Source organism: Emydura macquarii, unplaced genomic scaffold, assembly GCF_026122565.2.
Source record: "Emydura macquarii macquarii isolate MOO-44397 ecotype Brisbane River unplaced genomic scaffold, CSIRO-AGI_Emac_v2 contig_2636, whole genome shotgun sequence".
Lineage (NCBI taxonomy): Eukaryota > Metazoa > Chordata > Testudines > Chelidae > Emydura > Emydura macquarii.
In genome coordinates, this window is record NW_027132773.1 from 25,292,162 (window position 1) to 25,319,376 (window position 27,215).

A 27,215-nucleotide genomic window follows, 5' to 3' on the forward strand; every position below is an offset into this window, starting at 1 on the left:
CATGTATTGATTGCTCTTGCTTACAGGTTGAATGTTACATTCACTTGCTAAACCTTAAATGAGACTGATGAGTTTTGTATTTTGACTTTCATCCTTTTCTAGCCACTTTAGTGTGCTTTGGATAGTCTCAAGCCACTTGATGCAGAAAACTTGAGCTTTATAAGGTTCTGACCATCCCATAGCCAGCCTGATTCTCTACCAGGTCCTTTTCAGCATATGTCCTTGTTAATAGTTTATGTGATATCATTTCCTAGTGCAAAAGTAAGGATTTATTTATTTATAGTATCTATAACAAGATTGCATGAACTTTGGAATGGACATAGTAATTTTGTTTAAAATATTATAAAATCAGATGAAGTGAGCAGCTGATGTACATTTCATAGCTTTCACTACAGCACTATTGACACCTTTATTGTAATTCATAGCTTTTATTTATATACTCCTCCTGTATTCTAAACAGAAGAGATTAGCATGCAACAGAGTAGGATACAGTTGATTTGTTCCTTTTACTTCCATGAACCACATCCCATAAAAGTTAATGCACTATCAATTAGCACAGGGTTATGGTTCATTATTTAAATGAATCAAATCATTGTTTTAACATGATATAATTATGTCATTCCACATGTTCTTTGTGTCATTAGGGTCCATCAGTGGGCCTGTTGCCTATTTGCAAGGCATCATAAAAGCTACGGTGCAGCTGGGAGCTGTTTCCTTAGCTTCTGAACTATAGTTTTAATTTAAACTCTTCAATGCTGGGATTAGTGCTTTCAGAGCAACAGCTCTTTCATGTAAATGGCTGGAAATAAGCCTTGTAGATGGGTACATGTGCTACAGAATTGTTGATGCACAGTGGTTGGTGTGATGTAAACTGAAGGAGAAAAATATAATACAATAAATCGGGCTTGTATAAAGACAAGGGTAAGCAATTAATATGAAATCCAAGCACCTAAAACATCATATATTATTTTTTCATAGAAAAGATAGTCTGGGTGCTGTTAAAATCTGGCAGCATGTAGCGTAAAACTGCAGGTTGATACATGTTATATATGAATGTGGGCACAAAGTTATGCTCGCACTTGTTCACTCACGTCAAAGTGTGTGTGTGTATATATATATATATATATATATATATATATATCCCACAACACCTTGCAACAGCTGAGCTCAGCTTAGGCACCAGAGAATATGAAACCTATCAAAGGCACGGTGTATGGATATTTTGTACTAGTGCAGTTCGGGTGTGCTTTCATGGTTCATCAACACTTAGAATGTAATATTCAAAATGAGATATGGGAAAGTCACAGGGAGGTATCAAAGACAAAGCTAGCACAAATTGGTGGGTGAAACTTAAGGTGATGTATAAAGTGGGTGTAACTGGTAAGCAACCATAATATAAATAAGAGGTAGCTTTGAGGATGCATGTTTGAAGTAAACCTACCGTATCAGATGAATGCTAAGCGAGCTTCCCAGAAAGGTGCTTTGTATGACTCCCTTCGTGTACTGCTTTATTTTAATCAGTAAACTGGACTAAGCTAGGTCATTCAGTCTCCAACATTTTAATATCAAACTGCAAGTATTCGTTAAGCAATTGGCTACATCTTTTAGCAATATTGTTGTTACAGTACAAAGTTATTGTTTGCAGTCTTTTTTTAGCCAATACTCTTATTTTATTCCCACTTCTAGTAAATATAGTTTGACTTTATTTTTTCTTTTTCAGAATTTATGATGAATGTCATCTTTCTGTACATAATGTACAGTATGAGCTTCATCTAACAGCTCAATATATCAGTGATAGTTTTATTAAAATTAGTTCAGTTGTAGGCAGTGTTCTTCAGTTCTTGTTACAGAATCAATCAAAAGGAATTCCACTAGATTGACTTCCTTTCCAGTGATGTGGCAGTTCTTGGATAAGTGATCTCAAGGTTTGTTTAATAATATTGATACCCTTCTTTGCTCTGCTGCAAAAGAAGCATATGGAAGAAATTTAAAATGAATAATTCTTTCTTTGTGTAAAATCCTCTGCAGAGGACAGACAGACAGAGTCTTTCTTCAGTTGGATCCAGAGCTCCACCTCAGCCTCAAGTAAAAACCTGCGAAAGGGGGCAGAGAGGCAGAAGAACTTTTCATGTTAAAATTCAAGATGCCTGTTTGTCCACTGCTTGGGAATTTGTCATTTATCCCAGTGGCAAAGTGGGTGCAAATTGCTAAGAAAGCAGAGTACTAGCCTTTTACAGACATACATAACTACACAAGATGCATGGCAGGGGAGAGCCAGGCAGTCACTGTGTCCAAACCCATGGAGTTTCCTAAAGGTCCACTCTCCGCGCTACCGTGCAGAACAACATGAGAGCTAATCACAGCACACTGTGACTGCTAGATTGGGGGGGGGGGGGGCAAAGCAAGCGTGTGCACTTGCACGCTGAAGCCAATTCCCTTGGCTCTCACTGGCTCTCCTCCTGCGCTGCGCGGAGGGGGGAGATGAATACACTGGAGACTGAGCCCCAGCTGCTACTGTGCTGGAGCCTGGCGGCCACTGCGGCACGGACGGGTGCAGCGATGTCGCTGCTTTGGTGCGGCTGTGGCTGCCTCCTTGCTGGAACTGCTGCTGCCGCCGAGGGGAGGGAGGCCATAGGCCGGGCTCCTTCCTTCCTCCGCCCATTGCTGTATATCCCCTTCTCTTCCTCGCCCCACTGTCTCTTCCCCCCACCTCCTTTTCCCCAGCCCCCCAGCGGGCACTCAGCGTTATGGAAAGGGGCGGGCACTAGGACCCCGGAGGCTAGGCAGCGACCCCCCCGCAGCTCAGGGGAAAAGCTGCTCGGTCGGGCACCCCACGAGCCCAGACGTGCTGGGGGAGGAGAGGGCAGCACTTTCCGGGCAAGTCAAGCAGAGCAAGCCCTGCAGGGCAGCTGGGCGCTGGCAGAAATGAGGGAGAGGGAAGTGGCATGTGACCACCCTGCATGACACCCCTCCACACCTCTGTTGAAGGGGGGACAATGACCCTTTGTATCCCCCCCCCCCACACACACACACTACGCCCATGGGGCTACCTCAAGGTCTTGGGGATTAGTTTAATTTTGTCCCAGGTGGGTGATGGACAGAAGACATCATCACCATCCAGTTTCTCCAAGGGTTTATGTAAAATAAATTGGTGGGCTCAGTTTCCCGTGGCACCTTAAAGACTAACACATTTATTTGGGCATAAATTTTCGTGGGCAGAAACCCACTTCGTTGGATGTTGAGTATTTGAATATTTGAACTTAGTCAGACCTTGATTATTCGAACATTGCCTGCACACTGGTTGTGATGGGTATATGCCGCATGTTCGCTTCTTTAGATCATCTTGTCCACCCGTCTTGATGAATCTGAGCAGCAGCCTCTCTAGCCAAAAAAGAATAAAGTATAAGGAAGAAAGTAAAGTGGTTAACACCACTCATGAAGTAAATGAAAGGATGTCTGGAGATCACAGCAACTGTCCTCATTAATCAGCCATCTCAGAGGTGTTTTTATTTTAACTCTGGAGGTTTGAATTATTCAGAAAAATTTCTGTTTTCCTTTCTAGGAGATAGCAGTCGCCTCTTATTAGAAATCTATGACATTACAGCACCTCCTGTTGTACATTTACCACTTTTCTCAGTACTATTCATTCTTACCATGTGGTGAGGGTCACTGAGTTTAGGATGGAAAGGTGTCTTCCCTTTATTTAGCATATTAAATCTGTGGAGATAATGAATGTATGGTATGCCAATTTGTGTAGGTACCCAAAGTCTGATACATCATAGCTCATAGAAGAAGCTGAACATCAGTTACCAGATTTGCCTGTCAACTTGGGGTACGCTCATTTATTAGGTTACTTTCCTGTAAGGGGGTGTGTGATTCTATTAACATACTGCTTGTGTTACTTATGTGTTCATATGGCTACAAGTCCCCTCCCAATGGAGCTATCCTGCAGGACCTAAGGTTTTCAGGGCTGGATTCTTCCAGCCCCAGATTCAAATAAACCCCCCACATATACACACACACATTCCAGATTAGCCAAGTATGTCTGAGCAGACTGAGCTATCAGCACTCTCAGCTGACCCCTTATATGTCCCTGAACTCAGCAGGCTGGGTTACACAGCACTTTCTGTGGCCATCCTTATATGCCCCTCACCAGAATAGAGCACACTTCTGAGCAAACAGCACTTTTCAGCTGCCACCCTTATTTGCCCCTGGACTCAATCAGGCTGGGTCAAACAGCACTTTCAGCTGCTACCCTTATACGCCTCTGATTCCACAGGTTAGGCAGAGCAGCACTTCCCAGCTGCCCCCCTCCCACCCTCTTATATACCACAGGTTCAGCACATTGCTATTCCCACTCTCACTCTGCAATTATCCTAGTAGTAACCCCCAAGAGCAAACCCCATAGGATTTTTGGGCACTCCAGGGATCTTTGACTTCGGTAAAAGAAGCATTGCTGCAGAGCAAGATAGGGAAGCCAAGAACACAAAGGAGTAAATGAAGTTTGGAGAGAGAGAGAGAGACTGGCAATCAGCGTGATTATAACAGTTATTTTATTGCCAGGTATATAAAACTTACAATACTAATAGTAATAACCATACAAGGAGAGAAAAACAAGGAGAGTTACAATATTACACTATTTCAGTTGTGGTATTGGAGAAAGCTAGCCCAGGTTTGATTACAAAAGTCATACCTGGACTAAAAGAGAGAGAGAGATTAAATTAGGTCTTGAGGGAAGAAGTAGGCTTAACCGGCAGGGAGGGGGGTGTGTGAGAGAGAGATTCTTGGTGGGATTCTCACCACTCTGTGCAGCTCAAAGGTTCCCAGGAGACAGGCTGTTCAGCTTAGGGTCCAGAGTGCTTGAGACAGGCAGAGCCCCCAACAAGATCAGTCAGGAAAAGGTGACGTCTCAGTGGAACTGATGCAGCATTTGGATCCAGGCATCAGACCAGAGGTTTGAACTTGGGTAGGAGTTTTTGTAGGGAAGAAACAATGATTCAAGGGAGAACAGATTTGTTTATGGATAAATGATGACTCAAGGGAGTATACCAGAGTTGTTTTGTTTAGGCTGGACAATAGGAACTGATCATTTTTGGCTATGGGCATTGTTCCTTCGAGAGAGCTCACAATACAAGCAGGCAGGTTCAGTGTTTTGGATATTAATAACTAGAATAGTCTGATAACTGCAGAGCTGGGTGTGTGCTGGTGTGGGTTCATTAACATCAGGAGCAGAGATCTCCCATCATGCAGTTAAAAGCAATGAGAGTACTGTAGCACCTTAAAGACTAACAAATTGCTGTGGTCATAAGCTTTCGTGGGCTGCAACCCACTTCCTCAGATGCATGAAGTGGAAACCACAAATAGGAGGTGTGTATATATACATCCAAGGGTGAGAAACACAACAATGGGGAGGCCAAGTGCTAACAAAGTCAATTCAATTAGGGTAGATAAGGCCTATTCACAACCGTTGATTAGAAGGTGAGAATGTATGAACATTGACCATTACTTCTTGTAATGAGATAACCATTCCAAGTCCCTATTCAGACCCATTCTGATTGTGTCAAGTTTGCATATGAGTTTCAGCTCTGCAGCTTCTCGCTGAAGTCTGTTCTTGAAGTTTTTTTGTTGAAGAATGGCAACTTTCAAGTCAGCTACAGAGTGTCCTGGGAGATTGAAGTGCTCTCCAGCTAGCTTATAGATGTTACCCCTTTTTATGTTTGATTTGTGTCCATTTATTCTTTTGCATAGTGACAGTCTGGTTTGGCCAATGTACATGACAGAGGGGCCTTGCTGGCACATGTTGGCATATATTACATTAGTAGATGTGCAGGTGAATGAGCTCCTGATGGTGTGGCTGATGTGGCTAGGACCTGTGATGGTGTCACTAGAGTCGATGTGTGGGCAGAGCTGGCAACGGGGTTTGTTGCACGGATGGGTTCCAGGGTTAGTGTTCCTGTTGTATGGTTGCTGGTGAGTATTTGCTTCAGGTTGGGGGGCTGTCTGTAAGCAAGGATAGGCCTGGCTCCCATGGCTTGCACAAGTGAGAGATCATCTTCTAGGATAGGTTGTAAATCCTTAATGATGTGTTGGAGAGATTTTAGCTGGGGGCTGTAGGTGATGGCCATTGGTGTTCTGTTGTTGTCTTTGTTGGGTCTGTCCTGTAGTAGGTGACTTCTGGGTACCCATCTGAAACAATCAGAATGGGTCTGAATAGGGACTTGGAATGGTTATCTCATTACAAGAAGTAATGGTCAATGTTCATACATTCTCACCTTCTAATCAACGGTTGTGAATAGGCCTTATCTACCCTAATTGAATTGACTTTGTTAGCACTTGGCCTCCCCATTGTTATGTTTCTCACCCTTGGATGTATATATACACACTTCCTATTTGTGGTTTCCACTTCATGCATCTGAGGAAGTGGGTTGCAGCCCATGAAAGCTTATGCCTGCAGAAATTTATTAGTCTTTAAGGTGCTACAGAACTTCTGTTGTTTTTGCTGTATAGAGACTAACACGGCTACCCCTCTGGAACTTTTCATCATGCAGTACGTCCCTGCTTTGCCAATCCCAGAGTTCAGTGCGGTTCCTGCTTTGGAGCTTGGTTCTCCATTCAGTATGCTAATGTTTGTTCCAGATGAGGCTTTCTGTTTTCCATTCGATGTGCTAATCTAGATGCCTCCTTTTTTACATCTTTGATGTAGATGAGGCTAGGGAAGTTGCCTTAATCCTATCACCCTTTTTTGGAGGGGTTTATGTCTGTCTCCCGCTGCCTTTTCATTGCTTTTGTTTTCTGGTTCAAGCAGAGGCTGGGGAGGAAGGGGAGATTCAGGTGAGCCAGAGAGAGTAGGGGTTTTGTGCCCTGGTTCCCCAAGAACACAGAGCTGACAGGTAACATATCATGGAAGTCATGAATATGACTAACAACCATCCCCCTACTTCCTTACTCCCAGTGCTCAAGAAGTGAAGTAGAAAAGGCCCAGGATCGTATAACAGGACTTTCTAACCCTTGAAGGACTAGTGGGGGGGCAGGGAGTAGCCAGCCCTGTTCTGGAGAAGAACCCAGCAGACAGGTATTGGGAATCAGTTAAGCCAGCTGGACAGCATCAAGTGATAATTCCCTGCTGGGGGCTATAAATGAGGGTCCTATCCCCATGAGAAGGTGTAGGATCAGATAAGAGCAATGAATCCTGTGTTGGAGGACTGTGAGGCAACAAGTATGTTCTGTCCCCGCAAGACTGGGGAGGGTTGTACAGATAAGCTACAGAAGGCTCCACAGAACTTTTAGTTTGCATGGCTCTGTGTTTCCTTTTTACAACGCTGGAGAATAAGCAGAGCCCCAAAGTAATGGCTAAACTGAGCTGGGCGTGTCCCAGGTTGGTGACTGAGCCGGGGGAGGGGGATCACACAACTCCTGCTGAAGAAAATGGGAAATGTATACACATTGCTGAGGATATGATTTAACCATACGGTGTAAGTGGCCTCAAATTTACATCCCTCTTCAAAAACCGCTTTTTGCTTTCCTCTGCTGAACTACATTGAAGGATAGCCACTGAGGTGCATTTCTAGAGTGGCACTTTTTTTTATTTAGAAACTTTACCAACCAGCCAAGGACACACACAAACCATACTCAAAACATCTAACAAGAATTATATGAAATAACTTTTACATTCTCTGTTCCTTTTTCTCATTTCTGTGGGCACTGTAGACGTCTACTTTGTAATAGTATGCATTTGAATAAATAATAACTAAGTGCATCTGGGGAGGTACTAGAAAACTGGCAAATAAACGCGGCTGGTACCAGTTTAAAAAAAAAAAGGAAAGAATGATCCTGGAAGTAATCATTCTGTAAAACTAGTATCTAGTCAAAAAATGGAAATCGGAAGGCCCCAGTCCAGCAAAGTAGGTGGAACCAGATCCTTAGTGGGATAAATTAGTGTAGCTCTATTAACTTTCATTGACTATTGACCTACCCCAGCTGAGGATCTAGTCCTTAAGTATGTGTGAAACTTAAAGTTTGTGAGCAGTACTATTGATTTCAGTGAGACTGCTCAGATGCATAAAGTTCCACGTGTGTGGATTGGGGTTAAGAGAAAAATCACTAAACAATCAATATTGAGGGCTCAATCCTACAAAGTGCTGAGCACTTTGAAGGATTGAGCCCTCAATATTGATTGTTTTGCTGAGCACTTTGAAGTCAATATGTGTCATGGTTATTTAACACCTGTTAGGATCCAGGCCCTGGAAAATACGGACTTATAAGCAATAGGTGCCAAGGAAGCATGGATATATCTTGCTAGGTACACTTGAATGCTTAAAAAAAAGCACCCAGATATTAGTAAAGTACTTGACACATAGGGTCAGATTTCATTTCCTACTGTATCAGTGTTAAAAATCCAAGTAATTCTGTTGATATCAGGGCAGCTCCATCAGATTTACACTGCTGTCATGGAATAGAAATTTGGGTCATTACATTTTACCTTAAAAAGTAATATAAATTGTCTTGAAGTTATTGGAGTGAAATATGGTAGTGAAAATTAGCAATGTAATGAGCCGGTGGGAGGTGTCTAATGGATACTGTAAGGATCAGAGTTGAGTCTGCTCTTTATTTAACATCTTCATTGATGAACTAGAAGAGCAATCATAATGTTAATAAAACTCAGATTATACTGAATTGGGAAGAGTTTTGAAGAGTCAAGACCAAGAAATACTATAAATGCTCCTAGACAAATGAGAAAGATGAGGCCAAATGCTACATATTGGGTGTCTTCTGCACACTCCCTGCATGAGCAGTCTAGCCTACTTGTTTGCATATATCCTTGCTCTTGCCTGTTCTGTGAAGAATCATCCACTGGCTAAAAAACTTGTAACCTATGCTTTTCACTCATATTTGTTTGTACTCTAGCTGCTGTTCTGCACCTTTGGTGACCAGCCCCTGCAAGGACCACACAGTTGCTGTGTTCTCTACATTTAAAAAGGTATACTTTTAATTTTTATTAGCTCTGTTTTGGATGTATTAAATACAATTATATATTAATATAAAATGCAAAGAAATAAAATAGTCCAAAGTATTGACTGCATATGCAGATAGAACAGTAATTCTATCATTCTGGTGCACTAACACCTTAGGCACTGCATTTAGTTGTCCACACCCCAGTGCCAGAAATATATTGATCAACTGCAAGGAATTCAGAGAAGACTAATAAAATGCTCAAAGGATTGCAGGACTAAATTATGATTAAAGATTAAAAGTTTGTGGCTTTCTTAAGAAATGACTAAAGGGTGTATATAAGTCTTCAAATATCAGAAAGTTGTAAACACAAGAACAGAGATGAACTATTTAGCATAGCAATTTGGTGCTAGAACTAGAAGTGATGAGATGAAACTAAGGAAGGAGAAGTTTCAGTTACTACTTCCTGACAGTGAGATGTATTAAGCTATGGAATAGTCTCCTAAAAAGAGTAGGGGAAACATGATCACTTGGGATATTTAGAACTGTTGTAGGGTGGACAAAATACAAGAAAAATCTTTGTTTTTATTGTGTAGCGAGAAATCCAGAATTGGCAGGGTGGTGGACTGGATAACTAACGGATTTCCAGCTTTCACTTTTTTATCTATTTGAGAAGTTTTAAGATCCTGTTGATAGGAATCCTAAATTCTATAGGGTAACTACTGCAGGCAACAACATAAATTGACAATGTCCTAGAGCATAGAACTAACTGGCTGATTGATTCTTGTTTTGCTCCTCTTTCTTCCCCTCTGGGCAGAGTCTAAGCTATCCTATCACTTTTCCAGCCAGGTGTTTTCCTCTGAAACATATGGAGCCTGATTCTCAAATCACAGTAGTGAAAATGAGGAGTGATTCCATTGAAGTTCATTGAATAACACTGGCATAATTGAGTAGAAAATTAATTTTATTACTTCTCTTGTACATAATTTTTAAGGCAGAAGTTCTGCAGCACATACCACCTTCTTGGAAATAGATAAGTGCTTATTTGCTAGATTATTATAGATTTACTAGATTAACATAGGAAACTACTGAGCGCTTTACTTTCCTGGCAGTTTGATTAAAGGGTTTGCCTCTGCTGACAGGCTCTCACTCACCAGTATCCTTAGAAGTATATTTAACATCTTGTCTCAGATACAACACTCTCACCTTCTTTTAGATGCTATGATACTTTGCTCCTCAGGGTCACTAAAGCTTGAGCCTTTGTATGCTTATTGAATCTCTTGACTTTGAATTATTATCTGATTGTGGGTAGGAAACTGATTTGGTCTGAACAAGCAGGGTGATATGCCATTTGGTTCCTTTTTGTTTAATGCCTGGAAGCACATCAGTTCTTTTTATCTCTAAAATAGGTCTTGATCTTTGTAATGCCATTTTTTCCTCTAAAAGAGTAAAAAAATCCAAAACAAAACAGAAAACAAATAGAAGTTTCTACAGGTTCCTGGGGGTATCGAACTATAGTAACATGAATACTGGGATGTTCTTTATCTGGTATTCTGCTGGTAATATATTGTTCTAGTGGCTAGAGAGCATTAAAAGTATTGAATTATTGACAACAGAAGCAAATTGTAACAGATACGGAATAATGTCTATGTAATTAAATGGAGGACTTTCAATGATCTTATAAAGCTTCTTGAATGGATACTGGAAGTTAGAAATACCTTGTGTTAAAAGGCATTATATGGACAAATAATCTATGCCCGATAAGAGGAAAGATGGGCTTTTACACTGATGAGCTAAAGTAAAAAAGCAATAAACAGTGTTCTGTCTATTCTATTGCTATGTATGCAAATTCCATTGACATTGATGAGATTTCTGTACCCAATGTTCTTATCAGGATGCATGCATAAACTAAACTTCAGTACTACATAAGTACCTAGATAGCTAGACAAGTCTCAGTTCAGCTGCAATTCTTTTAATGCTGAGTTGCCATCAAGACTTTCAACTGTATGGAGATAGGGCAGCTCAGTGGAGAAATTACCTCAGAGCTGGAGCCAGCCCACTACATTGAGCCCAGAACAGGCATTTGAGCTCTGACTGATGTTTGTTCATGTGCACAATAAGCAACCCCCCCATGTGCTTCTGGAATGTCTTTGGGCCTGTGGTGGAGGTGGTGGTGGTGAGGTGGGTTGATAGGAACACAATAAAAAGTTCATCATTCCGGAAGCTTCCAGGGAATGAGTCATCTTGGCAGGGAAGGCTGGAAAGGAAAATGTTAGGTGGGAGGGAAAAGTAAGGTCCGTGACAATTCAGAGGAAGGAGGAAAGAAAGATGAGGTGAAAGGGGGAAGCAAAGAGAGGAAAGAAATGGAATATTCAGAGAGACAGGAAGTGGACAGATAATATTGAAAGGGAGATAAAACAATAGTCAGAAAAGAGGACTATGAAGAATGGGTACAAAGAAGGAATATGGAGTAGCAGTACAGAAGTTATCTTATCTTAGTATTTGGCACTAAGTACAACCATGGCTGGAATATTGTGTCCAGTTCTGGTGTCTCCAATTAAGAAAGATGTTGTTGGAGAGGGTTCAAAGATGAGCCATGAGAATGATTAAAGGATTAGAAAACCTGCTTTATAGTGATAGACTCAAGAAGCTCACTTAATTTAGTTTAACAAAGAGAAGGTGAAGGGGTGACTTGATCACAGTCTATAAGTACCTACATAGAGAACAAATATTTGATAATGGGTTCTTCAGTCTAGCAGAAAAAGGTATAACATCATCCAGAGGCTGGAAGTTAAAGCTAGAATTCAGATGGGAAATAAAGCGTACATTTTTAACAGTGAGGGTAATTAACAATTTACCAAGGGACAGGATGGATTCTCCATCACTGGCAATTATAAAAATCAAGACTGGGTTTTTTTTCTAAAAGATATGCTCTGGGAATTATTTTGGGGGAACTTCTATCGCCTGTATTATGCAGAAGTTCAGACTAGATGATCAGATTGGTCCCTTCTGGCCTTGGAATCTATGAATCTATAGGACAAGAAGGAAGTTGTGGTCTGGTAGAAAATAAAGAAATTGATAAACTAAAAAAGAAAAATAACTAAAAAAAATTGCAACTAGCTGTAATGTTAGTAAATAGGGGGGGCAGATTCAGCTCCATTTGCACTGCTCCAGGAAAGGAAACAGATGTATCTCCAAGGTAGAGATTTTCTTAGTGTGAGGAGTCTCCTAAGGACGTAGCTGTGGCATAACTCACTGCTATGCTTCTTCCCTTGCCGCTTTGAGCATAAAAAGTGCGTCAGTGTGGGTGGGAAGTATAGCCAGAGTGAGCTGTTCTCTAGTTATCCCTAACTATGAGACAGGCCCTGCCTGTTCTCATCTCTACCAGCTGACTAAGTTTAGAGCAGTCCTCAGGCAAGATGTACAGTATTTTAGCTAACACACAGTTAGCCTAATGTAGTCTTTTTTAGTATCACCTTAAAATATTTGTCATGCAGCATGTATATGCTCTGCTAGATTTACCAGCAAAGGATGGGCAAGTCATTTGAAAATTCATTCTTAAAATGCTGTTGAACAAGTGGATTGAAGAGTAAGCATGTAACTGTTGTCTTTAAATGTTCATAACTCTCTAACTACTTGCCTAATTTTCTTAAAAATTTCCAATCAAAGGCCTTTCCTCCAAACATATGGGGAAAGAGTGTTTTTTTCATGTTCAGATATATCAATTGAAATGGAATTTGAAACTCAACCATAACTAGAGTGTGCACTTGAAAGCCCTGCTCTCTTAAACTGATCTGAACCTCTTTATTGCAAATCTGAACGTCTTTATTTTTGGAAAACAAGTAATCCTAAACATCACTCAGAATTATCACTGTAGCAAACCAAAAGGACTAAAAAATAAACAAAACACTCACATATACAAAATAAAAAATCAAAGATAAATGCTCCTGGTTTATCTTGTGACAGTGTTTCCATAGGTTCAGCCTTCAGATACTCTTATATCTATTTTAAGATGGAGAAACAGAACAGAAAAGGCAATGGAAAGTATTTTCCTATTCATGTGTAATATGAGGAATGCCATTATGCCAATATTTTTCTTTTCTAATGTAAAATGAGGAATGCTACTTGTCCCTTCACTAATGTAAGAGAAGCTTCCAGTGAGTCCACTAGGGCCTGATCCCATGCCTGCTGAAGTTAATGAGAGGGTGCCCATTGACTTCAATGGGTCGTTATTCAGTCCCAAAGACCTGATCCAGCACTCATTGAAGTCAATGGGAAATTTTCCAGTGACTTTTATGAGCAGTGGAACACGCTCCATATCTGAGTGTAAAAAGTTTAGGATTATACTAGAACTAGAATACAATAGTTATCTTCCAGTCATCACTCATGAACAAATCCTACAGCCTTAGGCCCCATAAATTCCCAAACAGAGGTGAAAACCAGACCAACTAATAAAGAGGATACACAGGTTCATTTGGTACTTCCTTTGTACTGGAGAAGTGGCCATACTGGGAGCATAGCAAGAGCATGATCAGTGTTGTGTGCACATTAGGGATCCACTGGAGGCTACTGACTGCCATACAGGGAGTAGCGAGTTATGTCTGATACACTTCCCTGTCCCTTGGATCAGCACCCATGAGTCATCTGTGCAGTTACCTCAGACCTTCATGGAAGATTGGGGAGAAGGACTCTTCCTTTTTGAACCAATATCATGTTTACATGGATAAAGAAATTTTCTCTGGACTTTGCTTTCAGACCCAGAATTTGTCCCTTTGAGCACTGAGGCTTGGTCTACAATATCAAATTATGTCAATGGAAAATCCACACCCCTGAGCGACTCGTTAAACCAACATAACCCCAGTGTAAATAGCATTATGGGAGGGCTTATCCTGTCGACATACCTACCACCTCTTGGGGAGGTGGAGTACCTACACTGAACTAAGAAGCTCTCCTTTTGTTGTAGGTAGTGTTTTCTCTAAGCGTTATAGTGGTGCCATAAGTGTAGACAAGCCTTGAGTCTCTCCTTATATTGTGCCCTCGCATAAGTGGTAAATTAAATTGTATCCTATTTCATACTTTAACCACATCAAACCTGTTCAAACTACAGTCCAAATCATCAGAAATTAAAAATACATAAGGACTCAGAAACAGGAATTGTCAGACATGTGGACATCTAATCCAGTATCATATCTCTGACAATGGCCAGCACCAGATGCTTCAGAGCAAGGTGTAAAAACCCTGCAATTGGCATATGTGGGATAATCTGCCCTTCCCCTCACTCCCCATCAGTTTTCATCCTTTTTTCTCATAGTTAGAGACTGGTTTAAGCCATGAAGTGCAAGTTTTAATATCCCTCACAAAATTTGTTATGCTAATTTTAGATATTATTAATATTGATATAAATATCTAATCCATTTTTGAAAATTGTCAAGTTCTTGGCCTCAACAATTTTCTCAGTTTAATCACATATTGTGTAACAATTTTTTTTCCTTTCATCGGTTTTGAATTTGCCATGTAATTCCTAGTATTCACAAGGAAGAAGAAGCTGGTTTAGAACTTGGATTTAGATTAAATTAATGAACCAACTAAGACAGTTCTTGCTCAGGGTTGGCTTGTAGGAGAGTGCTACCTAGTGATTAGGGCTTAGGCCAGTGACGTGCAGGGGGTTGTTGGTAGGGGAGACAAGGCCCTCCCACTCAACCAGGCTCTGATACATGGCACTTTAAGGGCTACCAGTGCTCTGACAGCTGGGGATGCTAAAGGCAGTCCACCTTGGGCCACTTCCTACAACCTCCATGCATTTGTCCCAAGGTCACCATCTGATAAGGCACCATGAGGGTTGTCTGCTCATGATGAGGCACCTCCTGGTGACAGTGTGGCAACTGCCTCTCCCTCTGATATGGCCCAGCCACCTGGGCCAGCTCAGTCCAGGGGTTTTCTCCTGCTGGGGTAGTCCAGACAAAAATAATGGAGATCAATCAAGACCAGAGTTCATATCAGAGGGGACTGATTCCATCTCAGGCTGTCTCTGCAGTAGGACCTCCCTTCCCTCATGGAGGGGCCTTTGGGCAGATGTTTAGGATGTAGCATTCACTGCCCTTTCTCCTTTCCCCAGACTGCCAGCCAGTGTGAGAAAAGGTGGGACTTCTGTCATACTCCCCTCAGTCATAGCCCTCTCAGTATGTGCAGCCCTTTCGCTACACTGTCACTCCCCTGCACTTTGGGAGTCCCTGCACAGAGATTACAAGATCAGAATGCACTGGATTTCTTGTATTCTGCTGCCACAGTTAGTATTTAATTTGCTGGAATTATATTGTTTCAATAAAACAAGTGCAGTTTGCCCAGAAGAGCCCGGTTGGGAATAAGGAATTGAAGTAACTAAAATCTAGCCGTGAGTAATGTATATTATTCTAGGACTTTATTTTTACAATAGTATTATCTTTGGTTACACTATCCAGGTACTGGGAATGCCAAAGCTTATTATATGACAGGGAATGTAGTGTAGAACTGCTTATTGCCTACTCACTCTTCTCTGCCCAGTCACTATAATCACTGCTCTCTGCCTCACCTGACGTATAGTATGACTAAGAGTGGGGGAAGTGAACAGAGTAGTTCACCTCTGGTTGGGATTCACCCTTCCCACTCTAGAGTATCAGACATAGGATTCCTGATAATCAGTTCCCCCAGTTGTCTTTTTTTGTCCCACTCTTGTCTTCCTAGACTGTTTCCCTCTCACCTTTTACTGTTTCTTTTCCTGTAACTCACGCCCCCCCCCCCAGGCTTTGTTGTATCTTCTGTGTAGCTTACTATAGCCCATGTAGCCTATTCTGCCCCCGGCCTGGTGCCTGTTTGCAGTGGAATGTCAGTATGTTTCACTTTAATAAGTTGTGCTTTGCCTCTGAGCTAGTGGAATTCACACACAGGAAAGAGGATCCCAACTCAACTGCAATCTCTCTACATTTCTTTATATGTTTTTCTCTCTCCTCATTGGTATTCAGAATTCCTCCCAATTTATTATCTGTGAATTATATTAATATGCCATTTACTCCCTCTTCTAGATCATTAGTAAAGATGTCAAACAAAAGTAGACATAAGACTGATCCTAAAGTCATAGAGTCCTAGTGTTTAAGTCCAGAAGGAACCACCAGATCATCTAGTCTGACCCCGTACATCTCACAGGCCACCAACATCACCCAACATCCACAAACTAAAACCAACTAAAATAAAACCAAAGTATTAGAGGCCACAGGCAGAGAATAGAAAGGACCAAGGCACACCAGTGCCCAAGGTCCCTGCAATGGCAGGGAAACGATTAACTGAAATATTCCCAGATAATCCTGACAAGTGATCCCCACCCACAGGCTGCAGAGGAAGGCAAAAAAAAAAAAACCTCACAAAGTCACTGTCAATCTGACTTGGGGGTAAATTCCTTTCCAACTCCACATATGGCAATCAGTTAGAGCCTGGGCATGTGAGCCAGAACCAGCCAGCCAAGCACATGAGACAAAGAATGCTGGGTGCCACCTCAGAGCCCAGGTCCCCTCATGCAATATCCCACCACCAACGATGGCCACCCCTGATGCTTCAGAGGAAGGAGGATTTAAAAAATGGAATACATTGGAGCATGGGGAAAATCCCTTCCTAAAACATGAGCTTTTCATAACAAGACATAAACTGGAGGTGAGCCCCAGAGCCTGCTACTATTACAAGCAACCCCATCATTCAGTTGCACTCATAAATCTGTCCAGCTCTACCTTGAAACTAAGTGAGTTGTCTGCCTGCATTACTCCTATGTGGAGGCTGTTCCTGAACCTTGCCCCTCTGATGGTTAGAAACCTTCTAATTTCCAGCCTGTATTTGTTCATAACCAATTTATAGCCCAGGGGTCAGCAACCTGTAGCACGCATGCCAAACGTGGCATGCAAGATAATTTTGAGCAGCACGTGTCAGGGTTGTATAATTTTGGTGGCACTGGGCCCATGTCACATGGGAGAGGGGCGGGGGGAGGGAAGGGGCAAGGCTGGGAGGGAGTAGTGGCTACTGTGCAGTGCTGGGCCCATGTCACATGGGAGAGGGGTGAGGTGAAGACTTGGCACATCACTTCCCAAAGGTTGCGGACCCCTGTTATAACCATTTGTTCTCATGTGCCTGCACTGTCCTTTAGCTTAAGTAGCTTTTTACCTTCCCTGTTTTTTATCCCCCAGTGCATTTATAGAGAGCAATCATATCCCCTCTATCTTCTTTTTGCTAGACTAAGCCAGCCAAGCTCTTTCAGTTTCCTCTTATAAAACAGGCCCTCCATTCCCCTAATCATTCAGGAGCCATTCTCTGCACATGTTCCAGTTTGAATTAATCTGTCTTGAACATGGCTGACCAGAACTGTGCCCAGTATTCCAAATGAGGTCTTACCAGTGCTTTGTACAATGGCATTAATACTTCTCCATCTCTACTGGAAATGCCTTGCCTCATAGCTCCTAGGATCGCATTTGTCTTTTTCACAGCTGCAACACATTGGTGGCTTACTGTGAGGTTAGACTATCAGGTCTGTAATTTCCTGAATCACCTTTTTACCTTTTCTTACCCTTTCTTTACCCTTTCTTAAATATAGGTACAACATTTGCTATTTTCCAGTCACATGGTAATACCTCCAAATAGATTGCTTTATTAAAAATCCTTGATACCAGATGTGCCTGTTCGTTCCATATTCTGGGATGGAAATCATCCAGTCTCCATGAACTGCATGCATTGAACTCCTTAAAATTTTATTCCATCTGAGATATTGTAATTTCCATTTCTAGACACTCATTTCCATCACACATACTGCCTTCATGGACATGTCCGATAACATTTTCCTTATTGAAAACCGAGGCAAAGTATTCATTTAGTTATTGGGCTGTACCAAGACTATCTTTAATCTCTTTCCAATTTACACTGCATAGCAGCTCAGCCTCCTCCTTCCTTATTTTCTTTTTATTTATATAACTAAAAAACCCTCTTATTATTTTAATTTCCTTGGCAAAAGCTAATTCAGATTGACTTTTTGCAATTCTCATTTTTATTCCTATATTTTCAAACTCCACTATGTAGCTTTTTGCTGATCAACCCCTATTTCCTTTCCCTATAAGCTCTCTGCTTACTCCTAATAACTTTTTGTGTGGTTATTCATGCAGCTGGTTTGGAACCTCTCTACAAGTTTTTTCCTCTTGTTTGGGATGCAAATTGTATAGCTGTTCTGAAAAAATTCCAAGATCCTCTGTATTTAAGTCCTTGAGCTCTTTAGTCCAACTGACTTCTTTAATTAATTCCCCAATGCCTGCCGTTTTGAAGTAAAAAAAATCATAGTTTATACTCTGGTTTTGACTATACTTCTATTTAATTTAAACTGAATCAACTCATGATCACTCCATCAAAGGTTATGTCCCATAACTAGATCTTCTATGATGGACTATTTACTAAAACAAAGTCTAAAATTGGATTGCCTCTTTTGGTTTGGTGACAATTTGATGAAGAAAACTATTGTCTATCACATCCAGGAATAACTGGGTCCTACAAATATTAATGATATTTATTCTCCAATCTATATCGTGAAAGTTCAAGTCTTCCATTAGGACAATTCCCAAAAGTATAAGGAGATCTCTATCCATCTCTGAGTCTAACCCTAGTGGTCTATAGCCTCTTTTACAATCCTTCCACAAACTGATTCTGAACCAAACAGATTCTGATTTGTCCATTTTCTCTCTTCATATTTCTTTACAATTTATCACTTTATTGATATACAGCATTACCCCCACCATCTTTTCTTTTATTCCTATCTCTCCTAAACAGCACATACTTTTCTATACTGTTTCACTACACAGTGTTATTCTGTCCACGTGACAAGAACCTTAGGGAAAAAGCCACTATGCATTTGTTGTTCAAGTAACATAGCATGAGACAGTGTATCACTGTTTTGCTGAAATCCATACATAATTCATGACCTGTTTTCAATACATCCAATGATTATAAAATGTTCTAAAAACAATTAAATGTGTGTGTGACAGGATCCCTGGGATACAACCTGGGACGTGGGACTGCTGTGCCCCATTAACTCTCCAGCCTGCACTGTCTCTCACAATGCTTTCCCAGTGACAAGCAGCGAACCTCTCCAGACACTGTTATCACTCATGCAGAGGCACACCCAGCTAAGTTGCATGAAGGGTTACCTGGGGAGATGGTGGAATCTCCACCCTTAGAGGTTTCTAAGGCCCAGCTTGACAAAGCTCTGACTAGGATGATTTAGTTGGGATTGGTCCTGCTTTGAGCAGGGGGTTGTACAAGATAACCTCTGGAGGTCCCTTCCAACTCTAACATTCTTTGATTCTATGGCTCCTCAAGCCCCTCATGAACCATACACCAGGAAACTCCAGCAAATCTCCCAAGCCCCCAGCCTTGCATAGCAGGAATATACAATCTTGCACTGCTCAAGACTAATGCAAGTTTATTAATTAGTTCACCACTTCATCAAAGGAAAGTGAACATACACCAACCTTTGTAAACTGGGCAGATTTCCCAAGCACTTTAGACAAACTCACTGGTAAGAAAAAAATGTTAAAATCAGTTCAACTACAGAAAGATAGATTTTTAAGTGATTATAAGTGGTAGACATAAAAGGTCAGAGAGAGTTATCAAAGAAAATAAAAAGTAAGCAAGCAGTCTAAATCCTAAATCTTATTAGACTAAGCAGTACTTGGATCAGGCAGTTTTTCTCACCTTACTGGATGTTGCAGGTAAGTTACACTCCTTAATACACAGGCTTTTCCCTTTAAGCCTGGGACCAGTCTCCTCAGTTCAAGTCTTTGTATTCGCAGCGTTCTTATTGCCTTCAGAGTAAGTGGGGGAGGAGAAAGGTAAAAGCATGATGCCCTATTTTATACCCTCAGTCCACGTGCCTAGAAAATACTAGCCCAGACATGTCCTGGTAGGCTTTGTTGAATTTACAGAGTTGAGCAATCCCCATTATGTAGTGCTTGTGCAATTGTCATTGAATTGTAAATTCCTTGTTTACTATTCTCCTGCTGGTCAATGGCTGGTGATGATCATTCAGTGCCCTCCTGGATGTTGGTCACCTTCTTTGTTGTTGTCACTGGAGAAATAGCAGTGCACAACTTCCAAAAAACCAACATATTTCAATAACAACCAGACAGCTCTCTCTCTCTCTAGAGACAGAGAGAGAGGGTGTTGCATGGCACGCTTGTATGAGATATCACAAGCATATATCAATGATTAATATGGGGGATCTAGGGTGCTACTTTAAGGGATAGTTAGTCACAGTGTTGTAAACTGAAGAATTACATGGCACCCACTTGGATATTTGTAAAGATGGCCATCTACTTGTGCACATACTAAATGTGCCAACACCTGAATATGATGTAACATTTGTACACACATTCAACAGATCTACATATGTGCAAGTGTTGCTGTACATTACCTTTTTTTTCCATGTGAGTGTGCAGTTTCTTGAAAGTGCCTGTATTTTAAAGCAAGCACACATATACATTTGTACTTTCAAAATATTATAGATTTTAAGGCCAGAAGGGTCCATTATGATCATATAATCTGACACGTGTGCTTTACATTTTGAACATTCAAAACTAAAGGCATAATGAAGGACCTTTTCCAAAGGCTGAAAGACCAAACTAACAAGTATGGAATCCAGCATATTTTGTGAATACTCAGCACTCTTCTCTTCCAGACAAATAAAACACACACACAGTGGCAAACTAGAACATTATTTGCAATCTTTTCTGTTAATAGGCACTTCTAGCTAGTTAGGAATACAGCAACTAATATGGATTCACGCTTAGTCCATGTCCATCCATTGTGAGTTAATTATCCCTTTAGTTATTATTGGAGTAAAATATAACAGTATGGAAAGCACATGCTGTATCCAAAAATGTGTTTGTAATAATCCCTTGTATGTCATTCAGTATTGCTTGAGTACTGAATGAAAGCTGAATGTCTGTTGATATAAACATGTTATTCTTTTAAAGCTGTTCTCTGGTTTGACCTTGCAATTCAGTTGAAATTTCTTTCTTTCCTGGACAGATGCACAGAACTGTATGTAAACAAGGTACGGATCAGCAGGTCTGTGAGCTAACACCCTGCTTTAAAACACAGCGCTACAGTGTGATAGCTGAGTGTCTTGGGGGCCAGCTCTGAGCAGACTTTGGGTTTTGAGAGGGACTTTGTGACAAATGTCATGAACTGGATGGGGCTTTTAGGGGAATGGGTGTTGACAAACTGTCTGATTGTTTTCACATCACTAGGGGAATTGTTTGCTTGTGTGTAAGAGATTATAAAACAGTGGGAAATGACAGTGTATATGGCTTTATGTTACAGCTGAAATGAAAGCACAGCTGCCAATGCACTAGTTTGGTTGGACCAGCCTCAAATTTTGAAACCTGTCCTGGACATTACAACCAGATAATGTCCTAGGACTGTGTGCCATCAGGAGGCAGCTTTTCTAAATTAAGATACCCTTTTCCCAGAAGCTCAGTGACACTTGTATCATGGTCCCATTTCCTGGATGTGTCTCCTGCCAGCAACAGCTGGATGCAACTTCTCTCCATAGTGGCTGCTTCTCAGCTGTTCAGGGGATGGAGCTGAAATCTGGCTGCTGCAGAGAGAGATGGGAAGCCATCAAGAGATGAGGAGGAGACAGCTGAGCTGCTGCTGGGAAAGGAAATTGCATGAAAGTAATTCCCTGGAGAACAGAAGTAGCCATGGGGATAAGGGAAAGTAGAGGGGAAGAGAACACAGCAATGGGGAAGGGAAAGTAAGAGGAAAGAGAATGTAGTCGTGGGGGCCCAACTTACTCAGAAAAGTCCCTCTGGAAAACATTTTCACATGTTGGTAGTTATGTAAAAGTTGAGGGGCATATAATTCCCTCTGCTTTTTGGATGCATATTATACATGGATGTTGAAGAGGAGTCCAAGTAGTATAATTTCTACTCTACTCTCTAGATTCTGAATTCACAGAAGCCCCTTTGCATAGACACCATTTGTGTGGATTGCAGAGATTTTCGGTAATTACGTTTTTTGAGTGAGTTTATGATGATGGGGTAGAAATGAGACAGAATCACTCTCCATGGCCTCATCCCACAGGAAACCCCAGAGAAAATACACACTGTAAGGCTGAGCCTGTCAACCGTAACTTTAGCATATTCCTAGTAAACTTCAAATCTATCTGCTGAGAGGATGGCATTGCCCCAAGTGTGGTTGGGGAGGAGAAAGCAGCCTGTTTTCTGAGGGCACCATGTTGTCAGCAGAGAGAGGAAGCCTGTAAAACAGCGACTTTCAGGGTATCTGTGTGTGTTTGTTGACTGCGTCTCTTGCCTTCCTCTTACCTAGTGACCTGCAGATCCTAGACCACATAATGTTCTGGGAATTCCACAGGTGGAAACTCAGAGCTTCCCATGTGTCTTTTTTCCCTCAGGGAAAGGTTCAGAATTTTTCAGCAATGACTCATGAGTCCATATAATTGATGACTATCTATAAACTTTTCTTGAACATCTTGAACCAGAATCTCAGCTAATGTAAATTGTTGGTGCCAAACGAAGGTCAATGGAGCTATGCCGATTTATCACAGCTGAATATCTGGTCCATTGTATATTTGTTTACTTTGTGTAAAAATAGGTCCAAACTTAGAAATGGAATACTCTGTGGAGTAGAACCCAGCAAATTAAAAGAATGTAGTATGGCATGTAATGATTAAAGCTTTTATAATCCAAGGGTGAATTTTGCTGTTATTTCTGGGGTTTGATCAGTATCTGAAACCTTAAACAATGGATAATCTTTCGGCATTTTTCAAGCTCTGATACTTGGCAAAAAGTTTAGTGTAAAGCAGTGGAGTGGGAGAAAGCAAATAGTGAAAAATGTCACAAAAGCATAAAAATAACCTCAAGTGGAAGCTGAGAAAAGTTGATACGATGCTGTAATTTGTTGCACTGAATTCCACCTGAATGAAGATTGATCTTTGTTTTCCACTGCATTTGAGTTTAAAAAAAGAGAGATTTTTGAAGTAAAAGATGAAATTCTCAGGCTAGCAGTATAATAGATTTAATTGATCCTAGAATTGGACAACAATTTATTCATGAGCTTACTTTGTTCTGTATTAGCATACATTTCTTCTTGTACCAAACAGGCATACGAAAGTTGAAATAATCCAGATATGAGACTGTGACACTTGGTAACCCCCGGCCCACAAAAAATAAGATAAAATAATGAATTATCAGAGAATGTGCTTTTAGTAGGGCTGTAATTCATTTTCCTTTTTGACTGATTTTATTGTGCGATAATAGTCACTTCAGTAGAAGTTATTTAACTATTGTTCATGCATGGAGACCCTAAATGATCAAAAACACTAAAGGTGTTTCAAATGTTTCCATAGTTTCCATTTTAAGGGGGAATTTATTTGCTTTTCCAAACACAAAACATGAGAGAGAAGCAATTTGAAGCAGTATAATATTTTGAAATGGGCCAAATAGTTTCTTCAAATTTGATTTTATTTAATGGTTACAAAACCAGACAGCTCTATAGGTCCATTTGGCTGTTAACAGTGTCTGTCGGGTACTTCTCCTAACTTATCATCCTTCCATTGATTTTTCTCTTGTCAATGACCTAGGGTGACCAGATAGCAAGTGTGAAAAATCGGGACAGGGGGTGACGGGTAATAGGCACCTATATAAATCAAAGCCTCGTATATCGGGACTGTCCCTATAAAATCGGGATATCTGGTCACCCTACAATGGCCACTCATTTCTGCCACATATCTAGATATCCCTTGCTGCAAATCTAAAGCTAAAGTATTAGAGAACATCAAGGCTAAGACTGAAATTGTGGGATAGAGCCCTGAGAGAGGGGAGCGCCATCTCCTCCCTGCCACATATAATGTGATTTTTTCCCCATCAAGGATTTAAGGCAGAGGTGGGCAAACCTCAGCTCATGGGCCACATAAGGCCTGTCTAAGAATTTCATCAGGCCCACTCCCCCTGTGCAGCCCCGCCCCTTCCTCCCACCCCTGTCCCACCACATGGGCCTAGTGGTGCCTTGACTTGAGCCACTCCCAGCCCCAAGCAGCACAGCACAGCGGCCGCTCCCTCTGTGCAGCCCTGCCACTTCCCTCCCACCCCAGATGTGGCCCTAAGGCCAAGAAATTTGCCCACCCCTGACTTAAGGGAATAGTTCCTTTGCAGATACTTTTATTGTCCTTGGGCCTTTTGAACAGGGGAAGAAGGCTTCTTGCTATGTCCAATCCCCATGCAAGACTTTACATCAATACCTAAGAAAATACCTGAGCACTCTTTTTAAAAGATTTCTTTTTTTTGTGTGCCTCATTCTTTAAATCCCGAGTTTAAAATTAAGCCCTGCTGAATGAAGCAAATAAAATCCATTGTGCTAACTGAATAACAGTGTACAACAAACAGCAAAATGATTGGAATATCTGAATAATTAAACCTGGTAAACAGCCTGCTGAGGACCTATTTATGTCAATACTGTAATACAATGAAATGACATTCTTGTTCAAAGGCAGAAACCTGTTAAAGAAAGAGATTCCTTCATTCCAAAGCTATGCACTGAGGAAATTTCCACTGCTTTAGCGCTCTGTATCATTGCTTTAGCTTCGCCTCTGTTGTTTGTTTATGTAGCAATTAGCAATGTAAGTGCACAGCTAACTCCCATAGCATCCCATAAGGTTGCTTGCTTAAATTAAACACCATTTGTGCTTAATTTAGACAAAATCAATCTTTTTGTAAAAGTCAATTGGCCAGTTCATCCCCAGTGTAACTGCTGAAAGCAACACAGGTACAAATTGGGATGAAATTGGCTCATTAACTTAAACTTTACTCCTATACGACAGCTAAAAAGGATGTCAAGTTTGCATCATAAGACAGACTCTTCCTTTCTCCAGTTTTATTTAGAGCATTGTGCAAAGCTATAGATGGTGGAAGCATCAATACTAAATCACTTTTTACTAACTAGTTTGCATTTTGTCTTTCCATTGCTATAGAAATGTTGACATTTTCCATTGCTAGGGTTTGGAAATAGATTTATATCCTGTAGGCACCCTGAGATCTTTCACTTTGGGTGTTGGCACATAAAGTTAATTTGCAACAAGCTATATGTTTACTCCAGCTGGGGCTTGGAGGGGGGGAGCGTCCTTCTTTTCTTCATGTTCACTTCTCCAGCTACAACTCTGAGAGCATGCAAGGAATATAAAAATATGAGCAGTGCTTACGATGTTTAACTCCCTGTTGATCAGCGCCAGAACAACTTGCTAGTATCTGAAAACAATCAAGAGGTACCAGCTGCTAAACAATAATCTTAACTGTAGAGATAAAAGATATTCTGACTGTGGTTCATATAAAAATGATGCTGTTTAGGTGCTCAGATGATACATCTAGACATTTCAGCTGAACAGAGTGTAGAAAACTTAACTAGAATCATTAATTGTGTGTGTGGTTGTGCTATTTGTTTGTTTGCTGTTTATATCAATAACAAAATTATGAGGTTTATTTGTTGTGTATATTATTCCGTTCTGTTTCCTACAAGGACAGTTTGTCAAAGTCCTAGCCAATTTCACCAGCACAAGTGGCTTTTTTCCCTTCATAACCCTGTGTTTCACCTGTATTCTGGTCATAAAAGACAACAGCAAAATGAAGTAAAATAGATCTAAAGCTCTTATTTTCAATATCATTTTTCTATTCCCTCTGTTCTGCTCCCTGCCATTTAGGTGACTGCACAAGAGTGGTGCCCACAAATTCTTTACATTAAAATCATGCCAACACCAAGGTCTGCTCCTTTGTGTTCTGGCTAAATATAAGCTAAGCTGCTTGTACCTGCCTGTCATCCTTGTACATCTTTTATGCCTCTTTAGTGGCTTGATTTATCTCCACACCCGCAGATCCTCTTTATAAGAATTCCCATTGAATGAAGTGATACTTATTCATATGAGTAGAGCTGATAAACTGCAGGCCTCACCGTTGCTGAGCACAGTATTGTGCTGATTATGCCTCCACAGATGTTGTTTCCAATTAGTAGGCAAAATAGGTTTAGAAACACATTTTTCCCTTTATCCTTCCAAGAAAACCAGAGCAGAAAGGCTGAAATCCAACAACTGGCTCCTCATTTGTTGGTAAATCACTCTGAACAGTACCTACAACACCTTGATCTAGAAAGTCTCTGCCACTGTAATAGAGACTCTCAACTCTGCCAGGGAGATTCATGGATTGAACTTCAGTCTGTTTCATGAGACATTCATGCCACATCCCACACTTTCCCCTTCCTGTGGCCTGACACTGGGGAGCATTTTAAGAAAAAATCATATATGATACAATTTTTATGTAGGAAGGAAGGAAAACATTAAGGAAAACATCACAAGCCACAGCTGATTAGAGTCCTATAGAAACGAAGAGCTTGATTCAGCAATCCCCTCCCAATCCTGTTCTTGCCCCACCTGGAAAAAAACAAAAACAAAAAACAACAAAACAAAACAGCTGGCTTTCATGCTGCAAATCCAGTTTTTACAAGGTAACTAAATCTGTATTTGGCTGGATTGGGTCACTAGTCTGATAAAACAGAAGGTGCATGTTACTTTGTAAACACCGGAACATAGACTTAATAACATCTTCTACATACGTTAGATGTTTTGTCAGAGAAGCTAAAATAAAATTAAATGTTGACCTGCATCTACTTCTTTCTGTACACACCCTATACTTGAGGGGCCTTGGAACTTAACTGAGAGTTTTACAGTTGAGAAGATCTTGGGAGACTATTACTCCCATGATGCCTTGGGGAAAAAGAGGAGACTCTTCCACGGAGCTCAGGGAAAAAAGCATGTGCGGGCTCCGTTTTTGGGGTGGAGTGCGGTAGATGCTGGAAGCTGCTGCTGAGAGCCTGCTGGAGTTTTGATCGCGCAGGGAGCTTTGAAAGTTGGTGGCATTGCCTAAGCCAGGGCAAGAACTGAGCCTGGAGCTGACAGTAGGCCTGCAATGAAGGTGGTGTGAGAGCCCCTTCCCGCCCCTTTGTTTTGAGGCAAGGCTTGTAAAGGAAGGGGCACAGCAGAGAGACTTTGAAGGGCCTGAGAAGAGACAGAGGTATTCTCTTCAAGCCAGGGCCAGGATTGCTGACATTTGGTTGAGCCAACTCCAAATCTTCAGCTTGATACCTTGGCTGAACTGATACATTGAACCAACAGAGCTCTGTCTCCTTCAAGTGCACCCATGCAA

General features: G+C 41.1%; 3 long non-coding RNA genes across 4 annotated transcripts in view; 2 read left to right on the forward strand and 1 right to left on the reverse strand.

Moving 5' to 3' along the window:
* The first annotated feature begins 1,788 nt into the window (after positions 1 to 1,788).
* LOC137163692 (uncharacterized) lies at positions 1,789 to 2,640 on the forward strand. Its single transcript, XR_010922787.1, has 2 exons — positions 1,789 to 1,925; positions 2,029 to 2,640. It is a non-coding gene; the product is annotated as an uncharacterized lncRNA (long non-coding RNA).
* Positions 1,824 to 19,816, reverse strand: LOC137163691 (uncharacterized). Of its 2 annotated transcripts, none has more exons than XR_010922785.1 (3): positions 19,699 to 19,816; positions 3,271 to 3,381; positions 1,824 to 1,961 (listed from the first exon to the last, which is right to left on the reverse strand). It is a non-coding gene; the product is annotated as an uncharacterized lncRNA (long non-coding RNA). The 2 variants fall into 2 exon arrangements; XR_010922786.1 differs by having other exon boundaries at positions 1,895 to 2,093.
* The window catches only part of LOC137163690 (uncharacterized), a 78,019-nt gene continuing 57,951 nt past the window's right edge, over positions 7,148 to 27,215 (forward strand). Inside the window, exons 1-2 of the long non-coding RNA XR_010922784.1 lie at positions 7,148 to 7,216; positions 8,905 to 8,977. This is a non-coding gene — a long non-coding RNA (uncharacterized lncRNA). The remainder of the gene's footprint in view (positions 7,217 to 8,904; positions 8,978 to 27,215) is intronic.